Source organism: Symphalangus syndactylus, chromosome 12, assembly GCF_028878055.3.
Source record: "Symphalangus syndactylus isolate Jambi chromosome 12, NHGRI_mSymSyn1-v2.1_pri, whole genome shotgun sequence".
Classification (NCBI taxonomy): domain Eukaryota; kingdom Metazoa; phylum Chordata; class Mammalia; order Primates; family Hylobatidae; genus Symphalangus; species Symphalangus syndactylus.
This window is the reverse complement of record NC_072441.2, coordinates 44,045,291-44,059,864: the sequence shown is the minus strand read 5'-3', so window position 1 is coordinate 44,059,864 and position 14,574 is coordinate 44,045,291. Positions and strand designations below refer to the sequence as shown.

The window sequence follows — 14,574 nt, the reverse complement described above, 5'->3', positions numbered from 1 at the left end:
CACACCCTAGAGAGGATGATGAAGACAAAGATTTTGAATGTTGGAAAAAAATTGTGTTTGAAGAATAAATTATATAGAATGTATGTGTGTGTGTGTGTGTGTGTGTGTGTGTGTGTGAGGGAAAGAGACAGAATGGGAAAGGGTCAGTGAGGGATGTACCAAGTTACAGTATCTTTTTTCTCCCATTATAAAAGAAATATATGTTCATGTTAGATATCTTGAAATAAATAAATTTATTTTAGAGATCTTAAAACAAATTTAAAGAAAAAAAATCAATAGTAATCCCAACATTCAGAATGACAAGTGTTAATGTTTTGGATTATTAACTTCCAGTCTTTTTGTATGGTTGTATAACTAGGATAACATACTGTCAAAGACCACAAGCCTCTGTCATCTAATAGACGTAGTTTCAAGTTCCAGTACAGCCACTTCCTGTTGAAAAGTTATTTAAAATATTAAAGCCTCAATTGTTCCCAGTAAAATGAAGATGAAGATGATGATGATAATAATAAAAAGTAATACATAGGTTTGTTTTTAAGATTAAATAAGATAACATGCATAGAGTGCTGAGCTTGGTGCCTGGAGCATAGTCTAAGTACATAATAAATGTTAGGTAGTTTTTTTTTTTTATTTTAACAAAATGAATTTTATGCTATCTGTGTGTGTGTATGTGTTTTCTGTAGTTTAATCTCTCCCATATCCTTGATTATTTTCTTAGGATGAATTGCTGGAAGTGGAGTTACTAGGTCAAAGGGCATGTATATTTGACGATTCTTGACACCTAGTACTGAATTGTCCTCCAAATAGGCTGTACCAATTCATCCACCCTCTGGCCTCATATGAGAAGTCTCACTTCTCACCCATACCAACAATGGGCATATATAGATATACATATATAGATATCTTGCCAATTTAGTTGGCAAAATACCCTTATTTTATTTAATAATTTATAAATATTATAGTGTCATTTGAAGCCACAACCCTCTGGGACTGATTAAATAGATGAGAAGTGCCCATTATATGATATGCTAAAGAAGCTGGTTTTATCCTACAGAAGATAAGATCAGAGGGGAAACTTCATGACTATCTTCAATGGATATAAGGAGGTTTATGTGAAAGCATTGTTTTCCATGTTAAAAGTAGTTAACTAAACAAGAGAAGCTGGGCTATGATTAAAATAGTTTAAACTTCTTTTGAATGCAAGGGCAGAACCGCCACTTTCAACATGACAGAGTACTGGGAAGGTTCTGAGAAAGACTGTGAGGTCCCTGAAGCTGTAATGACCAGCACAGTCACTTTTTTGCCTCTGGTGGGACATCCAGCTCCCTGAAGGGAATGGGCACGCCACCTGATTTCTTTGGTATCTTCCAGTTCTGTGAGTCTATAGTTATTTTAGTGAAGTGTTGATTTTGTGATATTTTTGAAACTAGAAAAGATGGATTTATTCCAATGCACCCATCAGGTGACATTTTCGAACAGATGAATTAAGCTCTGTCTCGAAACCATCTCTCCTGTTACAAGTACAGACAAATGCAACGCAGTTCCTGCCATCAACCATCTTATTAGAAGCAAATTAATAACTAGCGATGATGACCACAGCCTTTTTTAAAAAATAGAACTTTCTGTATTTTTTCGTGCTCGGGCAGTGTTTTATGGAAAGGTGTATTTACTGTGAAGAATGTTTAATGGCAAAGCACATGATGAAGAAATAAATGAGTACAAAAAATGATTTTTTGGTTGTTGTTGCTGGCCAGTGTACTCCAGCTCTTCCCCCTGGATTCTTTCACACAAAGAACACATTGTTATTGGAGCCATTACAGAGCTCCTCGGCTTTGCTAGGCTCTGTGGGGCTCGAGGGAAATAGCTATAGATTGCAGCAGAAAAGTCCATCAGACAGATCACATGTGACCCCACTGTTTCCAGGAAAGAATGCACTGGAACACTTCAGCTGAATAGACAGATTTTCCAAATGTTTTAAATCAGTTTTGAGACAAAAAGAGGAAGATGCTAAGAAATGGGTTTGGCCTACACACATTCGACCACGCAGTGTCCATTTCTCTGAAATGCAGACATTAGGGGCTTTCATGTGGATGGGAGGACCTTAAGGGGAAAAAAAATCCCAGCCCACCACAACAATTAAGCAACAATTGAAGAAAAGCAGGCAAGAAAAGATGGCCCTGTGTTAGTACAATAGCTCAGGGGCTTTTCATTTTGGGGCATAAAGACAGAACAGAGAATGTTGTTTTCTTTTTAAAGCCCTTTTAAAAATGGTAACTGCATCCTGCTCTTGTAGATGTATTACTTATGACATCCCAGTTTTCATCCGTTCATGATTTTACATTAGAGTTAAATCTCTGCAGCTTGAATCTCACGGCTGAGTTAGCCAGAGCCCATAAAATATTGAAACCTTTAGAGCAGCAGCCAGCCAGGTTGAGAGAAGTTCATGTCCAAAGCTGAGCTTTAGATTCTGAGACATCCCAATTGGAGTGTAGTACAGAAAAAAGCACTGATAAAATTTTCATAAAAATGAGCTAAGGATATTGCTAGCATGCTTCTCAGCATCTATATGAAAACTTAATCTGAGCTAATGGAAAGGATAGGAAAGCCTTTCTCAATTCAAACATAGTCAATGCATGATTCATAAATTATTGTCAGAGAAGTGATTCAGCTCCCAGATTTATTCTCTTTTGGGTAGAAGCAACCGGAGGAAAACTGGGTTTTTTTGACCTTTAATGCCAGCAAATTTTACAGTAGAGCTGTCAATATAACCAAGTAAACTGGTCATTTCTCCGAACAGCAACAAAATACCCACATATACCCAGTGCGAGCTAATATTAACTTGGCCTACTAGGTTACTGGCAGTACATTCAGAGCAGCAAATACCAAACATCTGAGCTTATCTGGCTATACAAGACTGAATGAAAGCTGAATGTGGCCATGTCCACATCATCCACAGTAGTTTGTGTGAAATGTGCTCAGTTGTCTCCTTGCCTTCATGCCCTTTGGGTGGTGACAACTGTATGGACTCACATAACCCTATAAAGATGGAATTATTTTATTATTATTATTAGCAGCAGCAGCAACAGCAACAGGTCAAATTTATAGATAAAGAAAAGGACCTTGGTTTGTGCACTGGATCATAAAAGCAATTGTGTTACATGGAAATTATAAGCATTGTTCAGAATAATGTGAAATAAAGGTAAGTAGGACAGTAGGATGGAAACTTAAGCAGCCCCGCTTGTGAGGAAGCCTCTTAGAAACATCCCTTTAATCTCATACTTTTTCATTCATCAGATATGTTTGAGCCCCTACAAAACGCTATGCATTGTGGAGAATACAAACATGAAAATGCGAACCCTGTCTTCAATGAGTTAATAACTTTATGCAGGAGAGCTGTAGAATTTCAAACTTGAAAATGTTCTTTAAAATCATTTAGTTTAATGCTTCTCTTCAGAGCTTTAATCTTTTCTATGATACTCCTATGACTACTCAATCAACCACAATTGAACATCCTTAATAAGAATCTCTACCCCTGGTTGATGGTGTCATCCTTAGCCAATTATCCAAGTTAGAAACCTAGAACCAATTTTGGTTCCTTATGTCTCAAACCCCTGCATTTAGTGTCACCATTTGCCACAAATTCATGGGTAGATAACCAGTGTTTCTCTAAACAGTTTTGGCCCCTCTTCTGTGTTGCCACAGGCTCTGTTCAGGCTTAATTATCTCTCACTAGGACTGTTTCAAGTATTGTCAGAATTTCCCTCTGTATGATCTCTTCTTCCTCCAGTTTATCTTCCATTCGGTCACCATACTTTCTTTTTAAAACAGACCTGATCACGACACCATGAATTTTAAAAGCCCTTCGTGACCCTTCATTTTGTACAGAATTCAGTCCAAGCTCATGAACATGCTATTCAAGGCCCTCACGATCTGATTCTGACAGGTCTTTTTCAGGCCCATCTCCATGCAATCATGTTCTGGTCTACAGCAGTTGTTCTTAACCCTGGCTGAACATAAGACAAGAGCCATGTAAGATTTAGTCCTCCTTTCAAAAAGCTTATAATCTGGTATGGAACTAAATCACTATGAAATGAAATATAGGAAAACAGCAATCTGTCATTAAGTTGATAAATATATTACATGAAATATGGCCAGAAATTTAGTAATAAAAACAAAGATATCCCTCTCCTGATATGTGAAAATTAAGGCTATTTCTCACACTTCTCAAGTATGGGTATTTGAAGGGCAGGCACAGTTTAATTCTAGAGGCAGAAAGCTGCACCCAGATGTTATATTATGATCCTGTCCTATTCTGTTTTCTTGGCCATTGTTGAGCCCTGCAGTGGTCCTATATGAATTCTGCTTAAGAGGGACCCGATGGTGACGTATTCCAGGAGTTTTAGGAATATTTGTGCAATTGGGGTTATGTTTGGGATAATTGCTATGTGTACTTTTACATTTAAGATCTATGGAGTAATATTCTAAGACATGAAGAAAATATAAGTAATTAGGTCAACTTGAGGTCTTCCTTGTTGAATTCCTGCAGCCACTGGTGGAGAATGGCTAATAACATCACCTTCCCCATGCTGCCTTCTCAGTGCCTCTTATAACCAGGAGGCCTCAGGCGTAGGAAGAACGTAGGGGCTATTGCCAGCTTCAGGGATGGGAGCAAAGCAGTAAAGTCAGGACATTGTATAAGTCAACTCTGATGTTGAGAATTGTTTTTCTCCTTAAGTGTTTATGTCATGTACCAAGGTGTATAGTATACATACCATAGAAGCAGAAGGATGTGGAATAAAAACCAGTGTGCTATTTAAATCCGGTCTAGGGGAAGAAAGAAGACTCTTCTAATTAGCTTTTCAAAATCATTGTGATCACAAGCCTGGGATCAGAAAAACAGAATGAGATATCCTTGTATACCTGTGTATGGGACATTTCAAACACTTACTGTAATTGTGCAACATCAATAGAGCTGCTATTTCAAGAGCTGCTAGAGATTAAATTCTACTCTGTGGTTAAAACATTGGTCTTTGTGCTAGAAGATTAAAGAGAACACTCATGTCCCTTTTCCATATGGGCACATAATTATATTAGTAGCATTTACCAAACTCCTTAAAAGATGTACCTTATTTCGTTTGATTTAAAAAAAAAAAACAACTAAAATCAGCCTGGGAAATCAGGATTTCACCTAAGAAAATCAGCATCTAAGCAAAAGCCCTTGGAAGCAGGGATGTTTTCTTGCTCACGGTTTCCTTATGCTGTGGCTGCATCCGAGGCTATTTGGTCTCAGGATGTCTGTCACCTATAGACTCAGATTTTATGAGTGCTGACCTCATTTGCTTCCTTTGTTTTTAATTGCCCAAGCAGCAGTGCAAAAGGAGGCGAAGAATACCATTACGGCTGGCCAAGTTAACATACATAAATGGCCCTGTTATATGGGGAGGCTGTAATAAGTCATGTGACAGAGAGCAAAGGCAGCCCAGCGTGCAAAGGGAGCAATTTTCTGCCCCGCAAACAGCACTTCAGGTGCTGTCGTTCATCTTTCTGTGACTTGCTCTGTCAAAGTCCGCCCAGGGCAGAGGTGTTCAGGGACCCAACAGGCCGTAAGTGTCCAGCTGAAAAACCTGGGAGATATCCCCAGGCCCTAGGAGTTCACTGTTTCAGTTGCACTGATTTACTTCAGAATGCTCCTTGAGGGAATTTCTGCCTTCCATTGCTTTACTTTCCCATTTCCTTTCTTGTCATCTTTAAAAATCCATTAAAGATCACGCAGGCAGTTTCTGCAAGCTCAAATTTCTGAGAGTTTCTGTCGCTTAATAAAATGGACCCTTTCAGTGGGCTGTGGTCTCCTATGTGCTTTTAGGGTTCGGATATGATTAAGACTTTTAATTAGAGGTGGTGATCATAGATCAAGAAGGCAAAAGATGGCTGAAATTCTCAGGGAAGTCAACATTTTCCCATCAGGGATCTAAAATGGCTACTGGACTCACAGATCCAGGATAGAAATACTAACTATGGATTATTAACACAGGAAACAAAATTAAAATGTGCTCCCCATCACCCCCCCGCCCGTCTTTCCCTAATTATTTGTTTCAAAGTCCTTCAATTGCCAAGGTTAAGTGCTTATTGTCAACTCTCACCGAAGGCTGCTTTAGAAAAAAACTCAGTTTTTAATTTGTTTACAAATCCAATTTCCAAGTGCGCTTCTTACCCAGCAAAACAGAAATATCTTCTGAAATCTTGCCTGTAATTTGTCTTTCCTCCCACTGAGTCTTCTGTCTACACCCTTCCACACAATTCATTTGTTGTATAATATGCATGCAGCCTTCTGCACAATACAGGAAGATTATATTCAAATGCCACCTCGCCGATCATATCATATTAATTCAGATTTGTCTATCATTTTGTGTGGTTGCTGCTTTGCCTTAGGTATTATAATAACAATACCTCACCTGTCATATCCCACTAGCACTGCCTCACCTAGAAAATTGCTCTAATACTGCCTCAGATCTCATAGACCTTTTTTATTTTTTAATTTTTTTTTGCACAAGCTTACCTATTACAGTATAATAATTGAACTTTTATTAGAGGCTACCATATATATTTTTATTACAGTTTTTATCTAGTCCAGCAATTGTTACATGTTGATTCTATAGCAGATTGAATCATTCAAAGCTAGTCTCTTTGGCTCATCTGTAAAACATATTGTTCCCTTTTCAAACTACAGCCAATCTCTATTTGGGTAGCTTTAGTAAGTAATATTTCCAGATAGATGAGCAGCTATTCAAAGTGTTATTTATATGGGGATTTTAATATTAGGCAATATTATATGGCTCTATGAAAAGATGTCCAGAAGTCTTGGATTGGAAATCTGAGCTTAATATTTCATTTCTTGTGACAAAAATTTAAATGTACATGTTCTAAAACAAAATACAATTTCCTTGAAACACATTTTTCAGCGAAGTCTAAAATGTGGCAAATGCCAGATACAGATCTTTTTTCCAAAGTAATATTGAGGAATTTTGCATTCATGCCATTTTTTTTTTAATTGTGAAAGCTGCTTAAGCAGTTTTCAAGTATCCACAGCCACAGGTAATTTGGTATCAGGGCTTGTGAGAACTCTGGCTGCTTTGACACGGCATGCTGAATTAGAAGAAGGCTACCTTTTAAGTGCTATATAATGAAAACAAATGATACATTTAAAGCCTGCCACTGCCTTGTAATGCATGCTGGGTTCCAGAGAGAAGAATAAGTTGCTGAGAACAAATACTATCTCATTGGCTAAGAAGCTGTCACCAATGTCTTCTTGCATAATTAAACTGGACACGTTTTTAAAAAATGAAATGACAAAGATACACTGTTAAGCCGCAAATAGTATTCAATGGCATTATCAATTGCAGAGATTCCAAGGTTTGCATATTAATTGCAGGAAGGTGCTAATTTGAGTGTTTGAAGCTCTATTCACAAGCCTGTTTACATGCTTTGTTCCACCTGGACCTGTTTGGAGGTTTGTCAAAAACCTAACCAGCAGAAAAATATTGCATTTGAAAATACACATGCATGTTTAATTAAGCCAGGGCCACTGAACATTCCTCAATATATTTAGCCGTTGAGGTTTAAGCACCATCAGGGCATCAGGCATTATCACCTTTTGAAGTATTGCCGAATCTTTAATATTTAAAGCACAAGGCAGACTGTAATAAAAAATTCTAGCAGACCCTAGAAGATTAAAGACGCATTATAAATGTGACAGTTTGTAAATGGAACACCAGTATTAAAGGATCCCCCAGATATTCCACAGCATATTTTTCAGGTGTATGCTAAATTATGAATATAATTAAATAGCTGTAATTATTCTCCAGGAGTGGACAGCAAATTTAAATGTCTACAATCTATGCACTTGGCTACAGGATAGGGATTTATAGCATAGTGGCCTGAGTGGGCAAGGTAAACCTTTCGAGCGGGTGTCAAACAAAGCACTTGAAAATCTAGTGAGAACTTCACTCGCCCTATCTGATGTTTGTCCTTTAGGAGTCCAAAGCCAGTGACTCTGTCCTGGATAAGTCTGCACAACTGCAAATAAATGTGTTGGAAAAGAATTAACTAGGGCGTGATACCCAGAGTCATGTGTCTTAGGAGCCACATTTGCAATCACCATTAAACAAAAGAGCCCTGAGATTTGTGTATTTTTGGCACACCGATCTGATCAAACACATGCAGTGCCTGGCACAGAGTCAGTTCCAAGTAAATATTTGTGAGATGAATGAATTAATCAGTGAATAATAAATATCAAATGATGCACCTATTCTAATACGTTAATGTTTTCATTAAATGAATTTTCCTGGAAACTGAATTTAGCTTGATTTAGTAAATCCATGAAAAAGAAGGGAGAAAAGTGGTATATTTTTCTCTTTAAATAAGAGCGTGTATCACTGTTTTTTAGTTGTCAAATACTTCTTTGAGAGGTGAGATAGTAAAGTCCTTACAAGAATAGGCACTGCTCTGCTACTCATCATCTATACGAGTTTGGTGGAGTCACTGAGCCTCAATCAATTTCAGCTTTCACATCTATAAAATGGGGATAATCCTGCTTTTATCTAAGAATTAAATGACAAATCCTTCACTTGGTACACACATAGGAATTGCCCAATAAAAAATAGCCTTTTGTCAAGAAAGGCAGCACACATTAGTAGTTCAGAGCAGAGATTCTGGCCCAGACTGCCTGGATTTGAGTCCTGGCTCTACCACTCCCCTAGATGACCTTGGACAGGTTATCTGATCTACGTGTGGGTCAGTTTTTCTATCTGTAAAATGAAGGTAATAATACAACCTACTCCACTGAGTTGTTATGAGGATTTAATGAGTTAGTATTTGTAAAATGTTTGGAACTGGAATTGAATGAGTTAATATTTGTAAAATGGTTGGAACATGTAAGCAAACAAGGTTTATGAAATAAACGTGAACTATCTGCCTGTATTGGGAAAGTTTTTCTGAAAACAGGGTGTAACTTCTGTAACTCTGTGTGAGGCAAATGGACTGTGCTTCAGAAGGGACCCAGGAGCATCCTGTGTCACTACATTTGAAACCTTTTAAAAGTCAGTGGGTTATATATTATACAAAGAACTACAGGGGCTGAGTTCCTGGCTCAGGGCTTAGGATGGGTTCCCCAAAATCCTAAAAAACAGTGCAGTGCAATGTTTAGAAAATAGGAGTTTCTCAGTCATTTACCCCAGCAGATGAAGTTGGTGTCACCAATGCAGTTTGTATTAACTGCATTGCTGAGAGCCCGTGGCCCTTCTCGGTCCCTGATTAGATGACCAACAATATTAGCTGTTGCTAATAGTAAACCTGCTTTTTGAAAGTGCTCTCTGAGCATTATCAAATTATTATTTTATTCCTCACAACATCTCCATGAGGAAGGCATTATAATCACCATTTTACAAAAGAAGAAACTAAGGCACCAAGCAATTAATTTGCCTAAGGTCTTAGAGTTGGTAAAAGATGAAGTCAGGACTCAACCCAGATGTCATTAATCACCACACTCTGCTGTCTTTTTGTAGGTGACTTTGTGAGATTGCTCAGAAAATTCAAACTGAATTTTACTTGAGTTCTAGTGAGTCCTGGTGTAGAGGTGGGGATAATTAGAAAGTGTATGTGCGTGTGTGTGCATGTGCATGTGTGCGTTTGTGTGTTTACTTCAAAGGTGCCTGAAGAAGCACAACTTGAAATTCTTTTTGTAGAAGAAGTTTCAAGGAGTGGACAAATTTGCATGAGGACAAATTTTCTTCCTTCAGGGAAGAAATAAATTAAAATACAGACCTTTTAATTTTTAAGAGTCACCATTACAGTTTGAGTATGTCTTAACCAAAACATTTAGGATCTGAAGTGTTCAGAATTTTTTTTGGATTTTGGAACATTTGCATGTACCAAATGAGATATCTTAGGGATAGGATCCAAGTCTATACACAAAATTCATTTATGTTTCATATGTGCTTTATATACATAGCCTGGAGGTAATTTTACACAATATTTTAAATAATATTGTGCATGAAACAAAGTTTATGTTACGTGCTTACATGTGGAATTTTCTACTTGTGGCATCATGTCAGAGCTCAAAAAGTTTCAGATCTTGGAACATTTTACTTTGGATTTTCATATTATGGATGCTCAACATGTATCAGAACTACTCTGATAGACAAAGATGTCTCAGGTTAAATCTTTCTGTTAGAAAAAAAATACCCAAAGTCCCCAGAGGATATTCTCACCATGAAGGAAGTCTATATTCATGACTTTTGTTCAAAGCTAGACCATCTGGACTGGGATAAAGCAGAAGGAAAAAGGAAAAGTCTGGTTTCTACACAGTGAGTTACTAAAGTGAGAAACATTATTTGACTCAGCTACCAGGCTTACAAAGAGTGTAATATATTACATTACAAATAATGCAATATTTGTATCAGCATCACATTGTATATATACATATATATCATATATGTGCTATACATATTTGTATGTATATATACACATATCATGGTGACATACATATATGTTTGTATATACACATATATGATGTGTATGTATACATATACACGTGTGTATCATATACACACGTCATGTATATACACATATGTATATGCATGTGTGTATATGTATATCACATATATCACATTATTTGTAATGTAATATATTACATTCCACATTGTTTATGTGCTATATTACTGCAACAATATAAAACAATGTGATATATTGTTACAGTAAATACCCCACTTTGTCCATGCTTTCCCTGCCTTTAGGTGTTCCTCTCTCACACTGGTCTGGGCTTGGCCATATGACTGTGACTTGTTTTGGCCAGTGGGTAACAGCAAATGCGACATAAGCAGAAATTTAAAAACTGCTTGTGCATTGATATTTGTCCTCTCTTGTTCTTAGATCTCTGCCACCATGTGAGAGAGAGCCTGAGTTAGCCTGCTGGATGGTCAAAGATGAGTGGTGCAGCTAAGTGACAGCCTGCTGACTTCTAGGCATATGAGTGAGGCCAGGCTTGATCACCCGGCTGCCAGCTGGCCTGACAAATAATTGCAGATACTTGAAAGAGTCCAGCAGAGATCAGCCACCCCAGGTCAAATAAACACCCAGCCCCCTCCCTAAGAATCATGAACTAAATAAATGTCTTAAGTACTAAGTTTTGGGTGCTTGCTACGTAGCAAAAGCTAATTGAATAAAATAGGGCAATTGGTCAATAAGTTTTGAAGTGGTTTGTTATGCAGCAATAGCCTACTGATACACCACATGAATTATGGCAAGGAATAGCTAAGGCAAAACAAAACATTGGATGAGTAGCATAGGTCATTCTAAAGAACCACTAAGGCTTGCTCAGGGATATGTACTAATTCAGGTGGCATCTGTTAACTATCACTGAGCATAACATTGGAGGATAAATCTGCTTTGCTTATTGCCACCCCCGTAGCTTAGAAGCTACTCCTAAAACAGCAAGGATGTCACTGTAGCAGTGGGCAAGGATTAATTCCCTCATTTATTTATTCATTTATTAATTCAACGAATATTTTTAAATTTCCTTTTGTGCTAGGTCCTAAGCATACAATAATATAAAGACAGACACAGTTTCTTGGAAACTGTATTTTGCTATATAGAAGAAATGCTACCAATTGACTCAAAAGAATTCATTTCAACAAACACGTGATGAGAACTCACTATATGTCAGATATTGACCTCATTATAGCATAGTTAAAGAGAAGTAGGGAAACAGAAAGTGACAGAAATTGCTCGAATTTAGATAGAACAGGTACTCCAGTGATAACCTCCTGAGGAAAATACTAATGACATTGAGAACGGTTTCGAATCAAGAGTCAGGAGCCATTGCAGTCTGACTTTTAGTTCTGCCACTGGTCAACTATAATTATCAATAATAAGCAATATTGATTTGGTGTTACTACAATATGCCAAATAACACATTAACTATTTTTAAATGTACTGCCTCATTTAAATTTTACAGCTATCCTATGTACCATTATTATTTCAGTTTTATAAATGAGAATGTTGAGGCTCTAAGAAGGAATGTTAGTTGCCGAAATTAACATTAAACGTTGATTTGAAGATGTAACAAAGCTATCCAGACAACCAAGAAACTAGCTATTATTCGTCTCAGAGCTACTAAGTGGTAAAGCCATGAATGAAGTCTAATTCTGTCTGACCTGAAACCAGGACTTTTATCTACTGTGCCACATTGCTAACAGAGTGACCTTGGACAAATCACTTACTATTTCTAGGGTCTAGTTTAGTGAAGCTTAACACAAGGAATTCAAACCAGACGACTTCTAAATTCCTTCCACTTCTAACATTTCGTGATTCAAACATTGCCTATTATCCATAACTTACTAAATAGAGTTTGAAAAATCTTGACGAAATATTGCAGTAGGTTTGGGAACATTTCCCTCAGAAGCTTCCCAACTATAAATCCCCGATACCTTTTCACTATAACGTGGCTGTGTTCTAACTTTCAAATCTCAGATCCAGCATTTTCCCTCACCTCAGTCCTAACTGCCTTATCAGAGTAGAAGGTACAGCAGAAAAGCCTGTGCAGAAGGAAAGAACTATGAGCAGCAAGTGGGTGCATCTTGCAGGGCCCTAGAAATGCTCAGACTTGGAGATACGGTTATCGCAAACATGTATGTGTGTGTATGTGGTGTGGGAGATGGGTGTAGGGTATTGATGAGTGGTACTGACATCAGGGTAATGAGTTAAAATTCCTCACATAGTATTATAGGACCTGAAGCTTCTCTCTGTACCTTGTGCCAGACAACTTCCTTTCACACAGGAGATCAAAAGGGTGTTTTCTGGATAAATTTTACCAAAGAAACTGAATTTGGAGGCACAAAAAATACCCAAACCAGTAAAGAGTGAAGGTGAGGTACAGGTCTAAGAAGTTTGTGGGTGAGTATTTCTCTTCTGGCTCTGGCTGATTACCTTGTTTCATTGGGAGCAGCCAGAGGAGCAGAGCAGTATAAAACATTTACAAAGATTGATTTGAAGATTTAACAGAACTACCAAGACAACCAAGATTTAAGGGACTGATAGAAGGAAAGTGCAAACTGGTAAGACACATGCAGCACTGCTTTTCTCTTTAATTTACAAGGGGCAACCAAGAGGCTGCCATCTTATGGGGCTGGAGAGACAAAATATAAGTTGAGAGTCTAACAAGATGAAGGGCTTCATGTACAATTCAGACCCCTCAAGGCCTATATCCTAGGAGTAAGGGCAAACTTGAAACAGATCCGTCTCACAAAGTTTGCAACCTAGCCTTGAATCCCTACCTGGATTTAAAAGATTCTCCCCACTGCCAGAAGCAAATGTACATTAATTCTGGAGGAAAATAACATTTCCGAGAACTTGAAATTTTCTGTATAAGTTTTCATACACAATATTCATGATTTAATTAAACAAACCAACCCAGGAATAATAGAAGACAAAAAACAAATGACTAGAAACAAAGGGGAAAAAATAAAAATATCCCAAGAAATCTAGACGTTGAAGCTATTATTCTGAAATAATTATAATTGGTACATTGTAAAGAAATTTTAAAAAATTAAAACTGCAGAGAAATCTATACAAATAACTGGATGTTTTATAGCTGAAAAATGCAAAAGCTGAAATTAAGATAGCAATGTATGGGCTTAAAAGAAGATCAAACAGAGTTGAAGAAAGGATTAGTGAACTGGAATATATGTCAGTAAAAAAAAAATACAGACTAAAACATGGAGAAAATAAGAATGGTAATTATAGGAAAAACATAAAATACTAATGGGACTCGTAAAAAGATCTATCAGACATGTAATTGGAATCCTAAAAGGAGAAGACAGATAATATTGAATAGAAGCCATATTAAAGGAAATAATTCCCAGGATTTTACAAAATTGATGAAAGATATCAAGCCAGATTCAAGGAGCTCTATAAATGCCAAACAAGGTAAACAGAGAAAACAACTCCCGGACAGGTCATAGTAAAACTGCTAAACAACAATACATACTCACACATACATACACACACAAAACGAAAAAAACAATTTCGGAAAGACTCATAACCTTCAAAGGAATGAGAAAAGGCTTACAGGTGATGTCTCAATAGGAAAATTGAAGCCAGAAGTTACTAAGACTTCTTAAATATATTGAAAGAAAATAATAGTCTACCTAGAATTCTATACCTAATAAAAATGTATTTTGAAAATGAACACAAGCTCTCTTCCTCTCTTCCTCCCGCCCAAAAAAGAGAGAAAAACATGAACACAAATTAGATATATATTCAGACAAACCAAAATAGAGATAATTAGTCATTAGGAGGCCTGCATTTTTTTAAATGCTAGTAATATTATTTTGGTAGAAGGAAATATGTAACTACACAGAAGCCATAAAATGCAACAAGGAAAAAAAAAGCAATGGAAAGTGGATAAATGAATATTGGCTGCATAAAAATATTTTAAATGTCTTGTGCAGTTTAAGATATGTTTACTATTTAAAGTATGGAAATACATGGCAATAAAAAACAAAAGGCAGAAATAAATAA

General features: G+C 37.0%; 1 long non-coding RNA gene across 4 annotated transcripts in view; it reads left to right on the top strand.

Annotated features, from left to right (window-relative positions):
* LOC134734106 (uncharacterized) overlaps positions 1–11,135 on the top strand; it is a 314,108-nt gene extending 302,973 nt beyond the window's left edge. For all 4 annotated transcript variants that reach the window (XR_010117478.1, XR_010117476.1, XR_010117479.1 and 1 more), the window contains one exon: positions 10,927–11,135. This is a non-coding gene — a long non-coding RNA (uncharacterized lncRNA). The remainder of the gene's footprint in view (positions 1–10,926) is intronic.
* Positions 11,136–14,574: the final 3,439 nt, after the last annotated feature.